Here is a 17,595-nt window from a genome sequence, read left to right on the forward strand (position 1 = left end):
CGAGTTCCTCGCTTTGGCCCGACAGGCCGGAAGAGGCTCCAGAGACCCCATTGTGGTCTTTCGAAAAATTGGGGTGACGCCTGTGATTTTGGCAGCGGAGGCTCTGAGAGGCTGCCAGCAGAGGTGCAGGGTTAGAAACATTTGTATTCACTTCCTCCTATTACTCCATTATTCATCCGAATCTCCATGGACGTGAATGCTTTAATTTGTCTAACAGAGCGAGAAGTCTTATGACAGATACGTCGGATGTTTGAAATGGACATATTTGTGTCTCTTTTGAATCTCTTGTATACAAATAACCCATCAAGTATAAAATTGGACAACCATGAATAGCGACGCTAAGTGCTACGGAGCTGCCGTCAACAATTGTCAAAGTGACATTTCCATCAACACCGCCCGTTTTACGCGTCGGTGATGTACGACTTTTTAATTACCCGGATAAATCTTGATGCTAAAACAACATGAGGGATATCATGATGCAGGATGACCTGGAAGTTTCTATCGGCAGCTGCGCTAACCCTCAGGCCACCACACACGCTGTCTGGCAGGGAAATAAGTTGCATGTCGTTGGGGAGGGAGGAATGGGATGGGGGGTGGGGGGGGGTCGTGCTCAAAGCCCCTCGGGGGGTAACAGAGACAGCTCGTGAAGTGGATGTCCAGCTCATGCCTCAATTGTGCAGTAAAGATTCCCCAGCTGTCCTCAGGATTAGCCTGTGTGCTTATGTGATTAGGATACATGGCACCGGGTCTAGACCCGGCGCCTCTGACCTGGCGACCATGTAGAGCGTGCTAGGACGGTGGCGGGTGATGCTGCTAGAGGTCGAACACCTATGATAAGAATGTTGAGCTCATTTTGAAAAAAATAATCGGCATGGTAAGAAGATGAAACTTTGTCACGAACGCACGGGCCTGCTGACTGCAGGCACCAAAATGACTCAATTCGAACGGGTACACACATCGCGACCCATTTGAACATTTTCCCTTCCTTTCCATCATCTTGGCAAGGATTAAGAAAAACAAAATAGAAACTTGTGAACTTGTGTGGGAATGCAAGCTGAGGAGATAGTTTAATCCTCGTCGTGAATGCAAGACGGTTTGCTTCGGGTCGATTCCCACCCTTGCGGCCTTTGTGACGAGCTGAATTAAATTCCCTAAAGCATGGCAGAGTTTCGTCGAGGGTCCGTGGCAGCATTCAACGTGCGCCTCTCGGTGGGGCTGGCGACAAGGACAGAGCGCTCACCGTTTTTGTGAGAATCTGGCCATTTCTTGGACCGAGCTTCCAGATTAGCATCGGTCGTGGCGGCGGCGGCGGCCGTGTTGTATTGGAGCGAGTGCGTGAGCGTGTTTGTGTAGTGGGGTTGGGCTAAATAGCTAATCCATTGATTTAGTTGGAGTTAACACGCTGGCCAGAAGCCAGCAGAGACTTAAGTTTCAATTGGAGTCGGTCGGATACATGGAGGGGAGATTGTGGGAAAGTTGGAATGTCGCTTTTATTGGACAAAAGGGGGAATTTGAAGAGGAAACTGAAATAAGAGTCCTTAAGTTCTTTAGACTAACTTTTATGTATGCCTTTGAGACAATCAGTAAAACATTCAATCTTTGTTTGGGCTTTCAAATAATTTTTCCCGTAGGAAATCGGCATCATCCGATTTGTCCCAAAAAAAAAATAATGTTATATTTTGATATTACATTTATACACCATGAAAAAAATCATGCATAAATTACCATAAATTAATTTATGTGTTCATTTTTTTATCAAGTGTAAAAAAAAAAAAAAAAAAAAAATGAAGTTAACTGTATGAAGTCTGTTTTTTTATCATCATACAAGTTTAAATAGCTATAGAACAACTCGAGAGGTTTCATTGAAGTTACTAAATGTACAACCAGACTTCACGTCATTTTTTCTTCAGCTCTCGTATTTTTCTCCTCATCAGCTCCTTCTGGAAAAGTCACAAAAAGGCCAAAGCGAAACACATGCCAATGTTCCTTTGATATTTTTCTGCGACTTTCCTCAAAAATTCCTGACGTATTGCTAAAGTTAACAACTCATTTAACTTGAACTTCTTCTCCTTCTTTTGGAATGTCGCATAAAAGCCACAAAACGGCCCCCACACCCAAAACAGCAAATGATGCATTTAATTAACCGTTAAACTTTTGAGGCTTGTTTTTTTTTTTTTTGTCCAATTCCAAATTGTACACCCCCAGGGCCTGTGAACTCCAAAAATTCCGCTGTATACAAATTTGGTCAGTAAACGCAAATTAAATTAGAGCACTGTTGCCACGGCGATGTCAACACCAAGAACCACAGCAATGATCTCATTTTCAAGATAGTGATAGAACGAGAGGGCGCACTGTCAAACTGCTTGACCCGCGGACAAGATGCACAAATTCTTGGAACGTGTTAAAACACGACGGCGTGAGCGTAGTCGACTCGTCTAGGGGGACAAAGGAACATTCCTTATGTCAGTGAAACTACTGTTTCTTCAAGCTTGTGTTTTCAATTACGTTCGCGGGGCTCGTTGAGAGACTGGTAAAATTACCACAAGAGAAAGCAGGGCATGAGAATAATTCCTAAGTACCGCAACATGTGTTGATGGATGACTAGGTGAGTAGCATCGAATCCGACTCGGACCTTAAAAAGTTCCAAACTTGCTGGGCTCATTTGATTTCTGTTGCTAACCAAAACAGCAGCACCTAGCCAGGCATTTTTCAAAGTTGAGCTGAACACTTTAAACTGGACCCACTATCGTACATTAAATCCATAATTTCTCACTTTTCACAAGGGAAGTGACACTTTGGCTCTTAACTGGCTGCAAATGAATAAAACAAACAGACTCGTGCACACACCTGATCTGCCCGCATGTAAGCTGTAATTACTCCACTTGTCGCTTTGGCCAAGCAACATAATTCATTCTAAAGCAGGTGTGTTTTTCTGGAAAATGACCTGTGGCACTTGAGTTCAACATACACACACACACACGTGTACGTATTGCCTCCTGGAATCATGCACAGCTGTCCGCTGACATGCTCGCTTTGCTTTCTTGGTGGGTTTGTTGTTACAGGTTTGTTGATTGAAAAAGCAGGACGCTCCGTTCAGGCAGAAAGCAGGTTAAGACTTTATTAAGTGTTTTGTTTTATTCATTCATTGACAGAAAATACGTAGTGGAACCTCTAAGGTTGATTCAGGCCATTCTGGGACTTTCATTTTTAAAAACGCAGAAATTTTAAAATGACCCCGAAAAAAAAAAAGATTGAAAATCTCCTGTGGTGTATTCAAGATGGCCAACGCATTAAACAAACTTATTCATCATTTGGATTGGTTGTTTTATCTGCGACCTTGCAATGGCATTCACCAGAGATTAAACTTTTGAAATGCAGCAAAACCTGTGGGAAATACTTGGAAACTATTCGGCCTGATTGACAGTTAGTGGGTACCCCGAGCACTGTGCACTGACTTTTGGGACTAATGACATCACTAGTAATGATGTCACAGTGAGGGGTCACATTTAAAGTCACAGAGGTCTTTCTAGGACTTGGCGAGCAATGCAATGTGCTGGCAACGGGAAGGAGTTTAGGTAACTAATTGAAAGTTCAGGTACATGTTTTGCTAGTGCCTGTGCTCCCAGCCACATGATTTATAAAAATAAAAAAAAGGTCCAGAGCAGCTGCGAAGAAAAAAGGGTACCTGCGGAATGCTACGTTCGCTGCGTTTTTTTTATTTAGCGCTAATGTAATTCCATACGTTGTGTTTTGGCTTGTTGAAATGATATAGGATTTCTTGGCATCAACGATGGAATTAAAAAAAAAAAAGAAACTCCTGACTTTGTTGTACTTAATCATAAAAAGCTGTAGAGGGTTTGGCTTCCTTTGTTGATACAGGGCCGGCCGGTGTGAGCCAAGAAATACAAAGAAATATTCTTGAAAAGTCCGCTCTTGGTGGGCAACGCGGACGGGACGTCACCTGATATTCTGTGATGTCGGGATAATGGCTGCTGACCCTGGATCTTATCAGCTTTGAGCTGATAAAAACTTAATGAATCTAAAATTGGACACAAGGTTGACTGATGAAATGTGCTGATGGATCGGCCTTTCCCAAAATTGATATAAATAATAAACCTTTTTTTTTGGGGGGGGGGGGATACAATGCAAAATTACCTTTAAACATTGAATCTAATGCAGGACGGTTTGGGAACGGCGCAGTGCAATTTGGAAGAGATGCCTGAAAGCACATTTTTAACACTCGGGGCTGATCAACGCGCGAAGTCTTATCTGACTAAACGCCGATGTCTGTTTTACTCCGTAGCCTTGGCTCGAGGCCCTCGCTGGCTATCAGTGTTCAGGCCTAAGAGGATCATGTGTTAGCTGATATCTTAGCTCGGTGGGGTGCTGAAACGGGAAAAGGGGGGGTGGGGGGAGTGCGGAGGAGGGGGTAATGATGGACCACTTTCTCCTGAGAGGACAGGAATTCCGATGCGAAGCACTCATGACGCCATCGCTTGGTAGTTTGCATGTAGAGGCAAGATGAATTTTTGGAGGTTCTATCTGAAGATGTTTTGCACATGACATGTCGGGGGCTCTCTAGAGTCATGGATGACAGCGCTGGAGAAGCGGCTAATAGCTCCCTCTCTTGCACCGCGCTAAACACACCCTCCGCTAAAATGATTCCTCTGGGGAATCAATGGCTCCATTCTCCGGCGGGCCGCAGTTTTCTCGATGCCGCTCGACCTCAATGTGAAACACTAGACAGTGATGAGGGAAAACACAACATAATACTTGTGTGACCACTTTGCTCAGTGGTTCTTCAGTGTAATGCAGCGTGCTGAGAGGCGAGTCGAATATTTTGGTTACTTTAGCCACTACGGCCACAATGCTAAACGTTTTGCTAGATAAATGCCTCCATAAGGTGCCAATCAATATGGAATATTTTTATTTCGATTGCAGGTGCGTGGTGGGTATGATGGATTCACTGCCTAGCTTGCTACAAATAAATCGCTAGCTAGCTAGAGAGAAGGTAGTATTTGCCTGCTAGCAGATTGACGGGCGAGTTGGTAGAACGGTGGCGTCGACAACGATTTGAGCAAGACCGATAGTACTTGAGACTGCCATATTTGGGTTTTGATCCGTGGCCCACATTTTGTTCGTGGCGACTAACGAATGTCTGCTGGCAACGCATTTTACTTAGCAAACATATCAGCATGATCATTTGTGGTCCAAACTGTGAGCTTCCTTGATCTGCAAGCAAAGACGTCAACTCTTTATTGAAATAGATCAAATCTCTTGGTTGCCTACAAATTATCCGAGCCCTGGTATGAAACACACCCATTTGGGTTAATTCTGTGATAGAATCCAAGTGCGAGCCAGCGCCTTGGGCTCAGCATCAAAGACGAACCACAGTCACTTTGTCTGCATCCTCGTTTCGATGGAGCCCCACAAAAATGTCCAAAATCTCACAGTGAGCCAAGCGTTTAGTGGAAAAACAAACGTCTCTGTTTCAACTCTTTACAGCGCTCATCGTGCTTTCTACTTTTTAATCTTCCAGTAATTGTTCTCTCAGGGAACCACAGGGATGACTCCACTTCACCCTGAGAACGCAGCCTCGTCCTTGGCCACAACATCTCCGCCGTCTGGCCACAATCGCTTGGCATCACACCACCTTCTCGTCCATTACTCACGAGTTCCAGAGGTGCTCCGGTCTCGGGCTTCCCGCATCAATTATTAAACGTCGATTACTAAACAGATGACGGAAGCGGAGTCGGCACGAACGGCCGTGTGAAATTGAAAGAAAATGGCGCCGCGGTGACGTAAGTGTACAATCAGGCACCTATATTATCGCAAGGGAATGTGAAAGGCGCGCGGGGTGGCACCGTACGAATTAAGCAGATTGCGACTCAAGTGCTCATGGCACAGCAGCAGAGTAAAGTACCCAAATCAGCTCAATGCAGCTAAGCCTAAATATTTATAAAATCAGTTGTAATGGGCTTCTACCCTGGCAGTACCATTCTGTCCACTCGCTGCGGGTTAGAAAGTGGTGACTTTTCAAATCGAGCTGTTGTTGCTAGATTGTCGTCTGCTAGGTTGGTTGATTATCGGTAAGTTGGTCATTGGGTTGTCGACCAGGAAGTTGATTGATAATTGTGAGTTTTCCCTTACCAAACCTAACCTGCGTTCAGTTACTCTTACTCGGCTTTTGTTTGTACTCCAGTGGAAGTCGATATGAGTCGTAAGGGGAGCCTGTTGCTACAAGAGTCTGAGCAAAGGTCAAACATGATGACTTGTTTTCTTTAGGATTCCTCTGGGATGTCGAGCAAATCAGGCTGTGAGGCTTTTTTACCTGCAGGCAGTGATGGGACCCTTGAAGTACATTTACCAGACACATTATTGACAACTTGCAAAAGGTTTTAAAAAATTCCAATACTCCTGGTATTGCGGAGGCACGAATGAACAATCTTGAGGTTTGCCAGTCACTGAATTTAGCTGCCAATGAGTAAAAGTACAAAATGACTTGCGCTTCCCAGGTCAACAGTTCAGCTCATACTTGGACTTTACCACAGTGGAACTCTCCTCCTCTTGACTTCCTCGCCAATAAGGCAATCCAATGCACACAGCATTGGATGTGACTTATTTGTCGCTCACATCATGCGTGAGAATGACCAAAAGTACATGTGGAATGTTAAGTGCAGAAACCATCAAAGAATGCACAAGGCCTCGAGGGACTAGCCTATGAAATTAATGATCCAGAGTGACTCCTGTGCTACGCAAAGAGAGAGTAGAGAACAGGCCACTGTATGAGAATGACATGCCTCAAGTTTCAGTGTGCTTTTCTATGCTCCACTAAATCGTAATATTTAAAAAAAAAATAACCTTCCTGGATGTGGCATCATCTTGGCATGAATCTGGCTCGCTGAGTTAATAATTTCAGGATACGTTGCGAATCTTTCACAGTGACGCTGCAATTGTGTGACATTTTCTGGTGGAAATTCCTTTAATAGTGGTAAAACATTGCCAATTTTTGCTGAGTTGATTGTTGAGTCCTATGGTTAGGTTATTGGTTTGTTCTTTGGTCAGTTTGTTGGTTAGCCACCCGCAGGACTGGAACGCTGTCGAGGCTAAGTAGCAGTCAAACGAGTCAGAAAAACTCATTTAGGATTGTTGGAGGTGTGCGCCTTGTTTTGCCGTTTTGGTTGTTGGCTGTAGATAGCATACAAAATCCAATCAGCTAGCGAGATGCTTCTGTGGTGCCCACTGCGACAATCTCTGGTCACCAATTGAGAGGGAGAAGCAATTCCCTTAGGGGGTGGGTTGCAGGGGGAGGCAGGGGTGCCACTGGCGCCTGCATTAGTGCGATATAAATCCTGCTTGCTTTGAAAACAATTAGTGTGGGGATCAAGACTAGCTGGGCAGTCTCCCCGGCCTGGCGCTGAAGAGGAGACAGGTGCCACCAGCGGCCTAAGCCACCGGCGCTGCACCCTTATAGAGTGGAACGGGCAAAGGCTTGCAAAGCAAAATTCCTAAACTCAATCGAACAAAAGAGAGAGCCCCACAAGGTCCGAATGATGTTTGTGACCTCCCACGGGCATTTAAGACTTTGTGTGGGACCCGTGTAGATCTTGGCAGAAAAGATAGGATTGAAGGCCCGTTTTGACCCTTATATGACCTGACCCCCTGCTTCAATGAAAGTTATTTTTACCTCCACTGTGGTGGTGGTGGTTTTTCATTTGTTTGTTGGCAGCATTGGCCGAACAAGTGCGAAGGTATTTCATTTCAAATGTTGTTTTACCCATTTTCCTAAATATCTAACACCAATCAGGATTATCTGGCCTTGGATGACATCCTCGTCTAATTTGTGTCGGCACACCGATGAGTCAAACGCAGAAGGATTAAGAGACTAAAGACATCAAGAGTTAAGGGCTGGAATATGGAGACATATCCAACCTGGTCTTTGAAGATTCCCAGGGACTCAAGCTCTTTGGAACCCCTAATTCAAAACCAAAATCCCCTCTCACTTTTGAATCCGGGTTTATCCTATGGTTCAAGCCCTTAAGACCCGTTTCGACAGCATGACGTAATTCGCCCGGACGTAAGCAAGTCACTATTCAGATGCGCGACCAAGAATAGGACACCAAACAAATTGCCACCTAAAGATGTCAAAGACTTAGCACAAAGATAACAGCAGATTAAACGGTGGCCCAATTCAATCTAGTACCGCATCTGGTAGAACCAATCCCACCACTATTAACTGATTGATTATGATGTAGCGTTTATGAGGATATAAATCTGATATAAGTCAGGGCCTAATGCTTTTAAGTGATACCATATTCTATGTAATGAGGAAGGCGAAATTCCCTAGTCTGCTTACTCTCATGGAAAATTCCTTTCCCTTTTGGAGTATGTACAGAAACTGACATTGCACGGAAATATGATACGGTACCATCATTTTTCCACTTTGGTGAAGCTTGGGGGGGGGGGGGGGACAGGGGTCTAAAGGGGCACAGGAAGGATATACAGGATGAGGGGCAGTTCCCTCTTGTGGCAGGTTGTAAACGGGGATTCCCTCCTTGAACACCAGCGATGGAGAAGCAGATAGTTGAGACGTTCCCATGCCATGTTTTACTCGTACTGTCTTTTCCACTCCGGTCAGGGATCCTCATGTCTGGCGGCTGAAATCGGTGGGCAAGTTTCCAGGGCGCTGTGGAATCCTTGAGGATGACATTCAACCTTGTGCTGCTGACTCTGCACTTTGATGCCAAGACAGGAAACCCAGAGGGCAGACTTTTGAAAATGGGAGTTTTGTTAATAAACGTAAAAGAGCTTGCTATTGTTTTCCTCGATATTAGCTAGCACTTTGTTTTCCACATGTACATTTGACATTAGTTTTAATTGAAAACAGGGTATTTTCTGGACTGTGGAAAATTCTGGAAGGATGGGACATGCTGGAAAAAAATCATAATACAATGACTGGAGCAACTGGACCAACCGCGAAGCTTAACCTCTTTCACATCACGCTCCTTTAATCCGTGACTCCAGCTAGAAAAATCACGCCTGCCGAGTTCAGGCTCAATTTGGAACCGCCTCGCGTCACGCCAAGACACACTCCTTGTCTCAACAACAGACTACCGGCATCTGGCGAATCCACGTTACACGCCATATGCCAAACACACTTTTCTCTCATTAGTCGTTGAGAGGATTGTAGTACACGTTTGTTTATTGAAATAGTGAGGCCGGATTTATTATTTCCTCTCACGGAGGAAATGTGAACACTTATTAAACACCTTATACTCGGGACACTTGAAGACGGAAAATTGCAATAGGAACTAGGAGAAGAATAGGAGAATGGGAATGTGTGGGATTTTATCTGGAGGCAACACCCTGCATGTAGCCAAGGACTTCAATAAAGGTCATGACTTCCAGTCCTGCCATTTATAATGGTAGAGAAAGCACATCATTCATCAACAGTCCGTCAATAGCTGACAAAAAAACTAGGTAGACTCCAATCACTATCTTATTTGTAGCTCCCAAGCTTTCCTGCCAACACATTTTTTTTTTTTTCAGAGGCAAATATTTCACATTTTTGACTCTGTAAGCAGCAGAGCACCTGCTGAAATTTTTCTGTTGACCCGTTCTGGTACTTTCGGGCTCCAGCGAGGCTATTTGGCTCGGTTTCCGCATAGTACGAAGGACTCGGTGTCTGCACGTATGCCAGAGGGGTTATTTATGCACCTCGCCGTTGACGGATGGACAAAGAACCTGCTGCTTTCTGGCAGCTCGGCAGGACATCTTCAGTTTTCAAGGTCTTCAAACCGCCGTGCTGGGTTGTCCATCAGTCGGGTCGTCTGGTTCTTTGTACGTTCTTTTAGTTGAATGATGAGTCCGGTGCCCGGGTGTCCTGTTTTTTATCAGACTCTCTTGGATCTGCTCATCGGGTTTCGAAACGACAATAAAGTTCAAACGGTAAGGATTAGGGCGGCATAGTGTCTTAGCGGTTTGAGACTTCTGCCTTTCAGTTTTGGAGTTCTTGGTTAGATTCTTGGCTCTTGAAGTGAATTTTGCATGTTTTCTTCATGCTTCTGTGGGATTTTTCCATGTACTCTGGCTTCCTTCCACATTCCAAAAACTGCATATTAGGTTCACTGCAGATCATCAGCGTGACTCAAATTGTGAATGGTTGACTGACAGGGGACCAGTTCAGAAAATTAATGGATAGACTATAAATCACAGATTCAGGTTCTAATTTTCCGTTTGAGGAAATCCCGTTGCGTTAATGTTCTGCTTCGCTGGAGAATACAATTTCTCTTTGCCCGCATTTCGTCCAGGCAAATGGGCAGTATGGTTTCCAAATCATTTTACGATCCACATGATAGAAAATCTTCATCAACTTTGGGCTTTGGTGTCACTTTTTATTACTCAAAATGAATTTCTCACTTGGCTTTGTGTAATGATTAAACACAGTATGGCCTGGAGGCAGGCCACATTTTTATATTGTGGGATTTGCGCAGTAGCAGACCTCTCGCTGGTTTCCCGCCTTCTTTGAGTGAAGTCGACTCCAAGTATGTTCTGACATCAGCCGCTGACCAAGGCTGTCAAACAGACTTCAAAACATGCACTTAGGCAAAAGTGCACACTCCCTTTTCCCACATCCCATCCCAGAGACCTTTATGTTGTCCACACAATGGAAATCCAAACACACAAGAAAGCGTTTTTTTTTCTCCCATGCAAATATGAAATTCATACAGGAAGGAGCAAAAATATGCCGTTCGAGATTCGCCGCGCGCCCAAAGAAAACAACATTCTGCAAAGTGCGAGCTCGAGGCTCGACATCCTGCGGCCTTTTTCCCTCGCGCTGCCAGCACTACATCAACTTGACAAATACTGAAGGATGTGACCTCCTGATCTGAACCCAAACTTACCTTAAGATCAGCTCAAGTCTCATCACGCCTACCTTGACTTATGGTTCCAGTCTAATGAGTAAATATCAAAAGGTTTACGAGCTCCGACAAAATTTGCCGCAAACTTGGGATTTGAGCAACGGACTGGTCGGAAGACCGTGTGTAATTACGTCCTATCACAGGGGTGGGTCACTGTTTGGATTAGCTAAATCAGTTTGTAGATAATATTGACTTGTGTGGGATTTCACAGTCATCTCAAATGAACAAGAAGAAGAAAGAAAAAAAAATCACCGCGATAGGTAATGGATGACGAGTCACCGGGGCGCTCGCCCACGTCTCCATCTGCGTGCGCTCGACCATCATTTCAGTTTTTTTTGCTTGAAGTTTATCTTGTGACGCTTGAGGTAAACACTTGTCAGCAGATAGCATCGCCTTTCCCAGCGGGCAGGGGACAGGCTGTGGGAAAGTATATACAGTCGGCCTGGTATTGCAATGATGATCACCCCCCCACACCCACCTCGGATGGACGGGACCGTAATTGTTGCTTGTCTGAACATCGCCCAGTCTGACAGTGACTGTCGCCTGAAACCAATCACCCGGAATAAGGTTGCACAATGGCAAGGGAAGAGCAGAACTAATGCTGTCCCAGTTGTCAAATACTTTTGTCCAAATATCCTGAGGTTTATTTATGATTAGTTCTTTGGTCCAGAAAAAAAAAAAATAAATACTGCAACAAGGGAGCACGTTGAAGTAAATCGTATATTACTTGTGGTCGGAAAAATATAGTTATCGTGAAATTTTAGGAAACAGCATCTTCCCGGTCTGGTTCTTTTAAAGGTCGGGTTCAGGTGATCTGGGAATTTCTCTTGTAAATTTGATTGGCGGTGGTCGTAAAAGTAAAAAGGTTTGTATTGGCAGGGGAAGCGTTCCCAAATTCATTCATTGAAAAGTCGAATTTTCCTTTTTAAAGCCGACATGTTACACTTGTGAATGAGTCACAGAGCTGCAGCGTGGATCTGCTAAACGCATTGACATGCTCAGCGCTCGGCGTTCCTCACAGAATACCGGCGCGCAGATCTGTCTTGCTCATCCGCTCCGAGATGATAAAACGCACACGCCAAATAAATAAATAAATAAATAAAGATCATTAAATTCTGCATGACAAATTACATCCGTTAAGCGAAGGTGCCAGCCATTCAGGGGCAACTTTGGGTTCTTTCCAGGACGCTCCCTCAACATAACTAGCCCTCGTAATGTCTCAAAATAACATCGAGTTCCTGCCACGGTTGCTAAGTGGTACCTTTGATTTCCATATAAAAATATAAATATAAAATTACAGCCATGCAGTTGACGTGATGCGTTGTCCATAACGAGCCATCATTGATTGGCAGTGAGTAGTTTAACGGGTTTCAATAATAGACGTGAATGAGGGTGGTCTTTTTTTTTATCATAAGAAGATCCATGAAAAAGTCTCAAGAACCAATGCCTGAAATTGAACAGGAAGTCGGCCATTTTGGTTTGAACTACCACTCTTGATCAGGGGTGGTTGCATGAGATAAAAACGGGCGCATGGCTTAAAAATAAATATGGGCTGTATTAGATGTTCTGAACATAAAGCGGATATGGGAAACGCACCGCAAAAAAAACCAGCCACTTACTCGTGACGGCAAACGAAAGAGATTTTAAGAGCGTGGCCTCAAACTTGGCACCGGAGATGGCAGACAGTCACGAAGCCTATCGCGGGCAATAAACAACGAGTCACGCAAACTTCACATGCAACGCAGTCGGTGATTCACTTAACTGAAATCGTACTCCCCTTGGCCCGAGCCTTCCATATGGCATCATTTCTTGTTGCCGTTAAACCCGACGCGGCGGCCGAATGCATGTTATCAATATAAGCCTCACAAATGACACCATGCAGGGCGGCTCCGAGTAAACTACTCTCATCGCCGACTACGTTTGAGACAATGGAAAACGTTTGAGGAGCCGCTCCCTGTTGCGGCGTCAGACAAACTGCTCCCTCTTGACGTCAGCACCGCACCACAATTAAAACAATCTAGGAAAGACAAAGGTCATCGCCTCGAGCGGAGGAACGGCGTTGATCGTCATGACCACCGGCGTGAAGATCCAAGCCTACTACGTATGCCTTTCATCAAACAAATGACTGCGGCTAATGCGGAACGAAAAATGGGCTTAATAACATGCTGGCACGCGTTGAGCTCGAAAAAAACCCGAGTAAAATCGAAAATGGCCCTTTACCTCAATCCTTGATGAGTTAATGATGAAATCAAGGCGGGAAACTAAATAATGCTGATTTGTATAGACAACGAACTTGCATTCTAAATAATTAAAGTTGGGGGTGTAATGGATGATTTATGCTATCGCTACCTGTTCAGGACATACTCAAACATACAATATGTTCGATGTGCTTTGTGATTAATACACCACATCAATCACGATCAAATCAAACGACTCCCTTCGGCGTAAGCGCCTGTTTTGCCAACTCGCTTACTTCTAAAATGACAAAAATGTACATATTATTAGATTTTGCCGCCTGCATACCCGTATCCCGAGAAAGATTGATGTGGTGTTTACGAGGGCGTTAGCGTAGCGTTGGCCCGCCGGTTCAAAGCGCCATCCCGAAACAAACGGCGATGGAATGGAATGGAAGACGACCTCCTCGACTGTGCGGTGTGAAATCGCGCTGGGGTCACATGTGTTTCTGTTCACCCGTCTCACCTTGAGGCTTTAGAAGACGGGCTGGATAACATGTGATGGTGCCGCCGACCTGCTTTCGGGGCCATCTTGCTAACCGAGAAGCAAGCTTTCATCTTTTTTTAGAAGCCCGGTCCAAGTGGTAATAATTTCTGCCTCTCCAAGCCAGATATTTTCACACTTGAATCCGTGCATGGATGTATTGCAAAATACACATTTGGTCCTGTTGCCCGAATGGTGGAATACTTGAGAGAAGACAGGTCATTCAAGTGCAGTATATTTCTTCTTTTTACTTTTTCCCGTGATAAGATGTTCAGAGTGAGGCTCTCCAGACCGAAGCTGCTGTCCCTGTCGAGATAAAGGCTTCCTCTTTTGAAAGGTCCCACTCGTCATCTGGATGAAGTGCTTCATCAGGAAAACGCTTTAGAGAACAGTATAGCCTGCAATAGCAGCCTCCACTGGAAACGGAGATTACGGACGACCGGGAGTAGCAAATTTCCGCGCATATTTAATGTTTGCTAATAGCTTGTATACACTGGTGGAGCTAAAGGAGGGGCTATGAGGGCACTGCCCCCCCATAAAATATGCTTGGAACCTCCAGGTTCTAGGACGGATAGAGTTTTGGGTATTTTCCAATTTTTCTGGGAATTTCCACCTGTTCCTCACGAGGACCATAATATTATTTAGCATTTTCTGAAGATTTCGGAGATATCCTTGGCTACCCCATGGCCCCCCCACCAAGGAAAAAAATCCTAGCTCCGCCCATGCCTCTATTAATACTTAAAATAATACATAATGTATACCACAAACTATATTCTCAGCAACTATTGTCCGAAAGAATTGGAATTATTTTCCACAAAATTGTATGTCAGGATTATCAAGGAACATCACGGTGGCGGATTCCCTGGCTCTTATTTAACTTTTTTTTGTTTTGTTTTAACTGAAATCAAATCATCATTTGAATGATCATTTACATAACTTTCAAGTCCCACAATAAACAGACCAACACAGCTAGACGTCATTTTGAGTGAAAACAGAACATAATGACTATGGAAAGCAGATGGTCCAGGAATGTCCAAATGGTGAACAAGTCCAAATATAGAGAATGCCGAGACCTCGGACCATCAAGATGAAGTCAGAATATTTAAAATTTTTGTGATTGGGAATAATTGTGGGGCATTTCTTCCAATGCCTAACCAATTTTGTCAATGTTGGCAATTGGAGAGTCTGAATGGAGTTACCCTTATAAGGACAAACGTTTTGAAAACAGCTCATTTGCATTAAGGCGCGGCGAATCGCTTATCGGAATTCTTATCAGTTAATCGATGATTGTGTTATTGTATGATTGTTACCAGGGCAGTTCAGATTTGAGGACCACAACCAACCTTTTCTTTTTCTACTCCCTCATGTTACATTTAATATGTATTGACACTGCAGTTCAGTGCCATATTGGAAACAGACATCAGAGCATAAATATTTTGAGTAAGGTCAAAAATTGCTAGCTTGTGCATCTATGTACAAATATACTGTACGGTACATACAAAAAATGAAGTTGTCAAATAATATCTGGCAATACTATTCGATCTTACCTTGTGGTGGGCAGGAAGATAAATACAACAATTTCATTATGATTAACATAAAAAATGTGACTTGAGTGCCGCTGCGGTGGGCTCAATGGTAATTAGCTCACTCAATGCAATCCAGATGTGTGTTTGATTAAAGTTTTGAACAAGACAGGCCACCGTGGAAAGAAGAAGGCGGCAGGTTAACACCCAAAGCCTCAAATAAACCCAAAAACTCCTCATTATTTAGACGGCAAATTCATTCATGTGGTACAAAATCTTTGTGAAAAATATGCAAAAAATGTCGGAATTCAAACGTTACAATTACTTACTGTGGAACGTCTGCCAAACAATAGTTGTGCCGTAACATTAAAAGGTTCCTCTGTTCAAATAGCCAAACACCAAAAGTTTCTTTTATGTGTTGACTGAGAAGTTACTTCTAAATATCACACTTGAACATAAAGTTAACAAAAACTGAGCAAAAACTCGACTTGTGGACAAAAATAGGAGCTGGCCTGAAGTGAATTGGTTGGCTTTCCAGCAATCTACCGACCGTTTCAGCACCGCATTGCCAAAACTTGCAGGAAAGTGTTGCTTTGGAAGTTTGGAAGATGTGTTACCAAGGAAAAAGGGCCTCTAAAAAGGTGCTTTTGGTGAGTGGAGTATCAGTCACAGGAATGAACCTCGAAAGCCGCATACCTGATGATATAATTAGGAATGTGTCTAAAATCTTCTGGAAAAATAGTTGGACAGAACTTTGAAATTGGAACCACACCTTAGCTCAATAGGCTGCTGACAGAAATTTCAACAGGAGAAGCCACGTCAACAAGGGGTGTTAAAAGAAGAAGAAAACCAAACCCTATTCTTTTGGTGTTCCACAAGGTTCTACCTCGGGCCCCCTTCTTTTCTTTCAAGTACAGCTATTAAATGCTGCAATACGATAATGGTTGAAAGCCATCATAATAATCTGTTCAAATGGCCTTTCAAAATAGCATGTAAAGTAACGTTAGGCCAAAGTAGAGCTGCCACATTCTAAAATATAACCGCATGAGCTAGCCACTTTGGAAACTGATTAAAATGCCCTTTAAAGATGGTGTGTAAAGGAAGGTTAATCTAAATTCCAGCTGTAACATGACAAAAATATGACAATACTATTCACCTTGAAAATTGATTTAAGCAATCCTTTAAGACATCTATGAAATGTGGTTAAAGTACAATAGTTTTCCATGTCATGACTTCATTATTTATTCCTCTGGCCTAATGAATACAATATGGTGGACAGATGCAGTGAAAGCATGTGTACTTGAGCCCAAGAAAAAGGAAAGAGTTTTGTCTGTATTTGGAAAGCACAAGTCACTCCAGATAAGATACATTTAAAGATGAAAAAACATAGATAATGCCGTATTTGTTGTGTTTTGCCCACTGACTGTGCGATTGTTTTTCAAAGTCGCTCTAGCACTTCAAATATTTACCGTGCTAAATTGACATACAGTTCCAATGTCATAATTTGTGTTTTTTTTTGTAGGTGGCTGAAACAAAATCCTATTTTCTATCTACAGTACTAGTTCTGTAATTTATACGTATATAATATATATATAGCAACACCAAACACATACAGTAGTTCCAGAGGTATGCCACTTCGCCCCTGGTGGAGGTAATGTCGAGGTTAACTGACTTTAAAGCTCAGAGCAATTCATCACTGTCATTCTAACGGGCAATGACCGTTAGTGGATAGTAGAGAGTTTGTTTCCTTTCCACATTAAATTCACGAGCCAGAGGAATAAACAAATGTTTAATAAGTAAAACACATAAGCGAGAGATGACTGACATCTTCTCTTGTTTTTCACTTGAGGTCATCGCCTACCTGGTGTGGCATCCTTGAACAGTCAACATGGCTGCCTCGCTCCCTGAGCGACACTTGGCCCACACACGGAATCCGAGCGTTGGATAAATTTCCCTCACTGACCTACCAAAACGCAACACAAACACACACACACTGTAAGCCCCACGGGATACCTTCCATGTAACCACAGCAACCTGATAAATAACATACCTGCTACTCAACAGCATAAAAAGCAAATAAAGTGAGACATGGAAAATCTTAATTTTGCAAACTAACATTTGCTAGCCAGCTGATGATAGCAATCTAACATTAGGAAGTCAGCTAATGACAGCAAATGAACACTAGCTAGCGAGCTAATGAACGTGAGCTAACACTAGCTAGCCAGCAAATGATGTAGCATGTTACGTACCGTATTTTCCGCACTATAAGGTGCACTTACAAACCTCCAATTTTCTCAAAAGCCGACAGTGCGCCTTATAATCAGGTGCGCCTTATATGTGGAGCAATATTGAGCCACTACAACAGACGTGTCTAAAGTCCAGCCCGCGGGCCAAATGTATATATGTTATATATGGACAAAGATTTGAAATGG

General features: G+C 43.6%; 1 protein-coding gene across 1 annotated transcript in view; it reads right to left on the minus strand.

The window, feature by feature from the left end:
- The window catches only part of dhx30 (DEAH (Asp-Glu-Ala-His) box helicase 30), a 53,135-nt gene that overhangs the window by 26,980 nt on the left and 8,560 nt on the right, over positions 1 to 17,595 (minus strand). Inside the window, exon 3 of the mRNA XM_068648641.1 lies at positions 17,025 to 17,126. The gene's annotated coding sequence lies outside the window, so the exon portion shown is untranslated. The remainder of the gene's footprint in view (positions 1 to 17,024; positions 17,127 to 17,595) is intronic.

The sequence above is a fragment of the Syngnathus scovelli genome, chromosome 17 (assembly GCF_024217435.2).
Source record: "Syngnathus scovelli strain Florida chromosome 17, RoL_Ssco_1.2, whole genome shotgun sequence".
NCBI classification, from domain to species: Eukaryota; Metazoa; Chordata; class Actinopteri; order Syngnathiformes; family Syngnathidae; genus Syngnathus; species Syngnathus scovelli.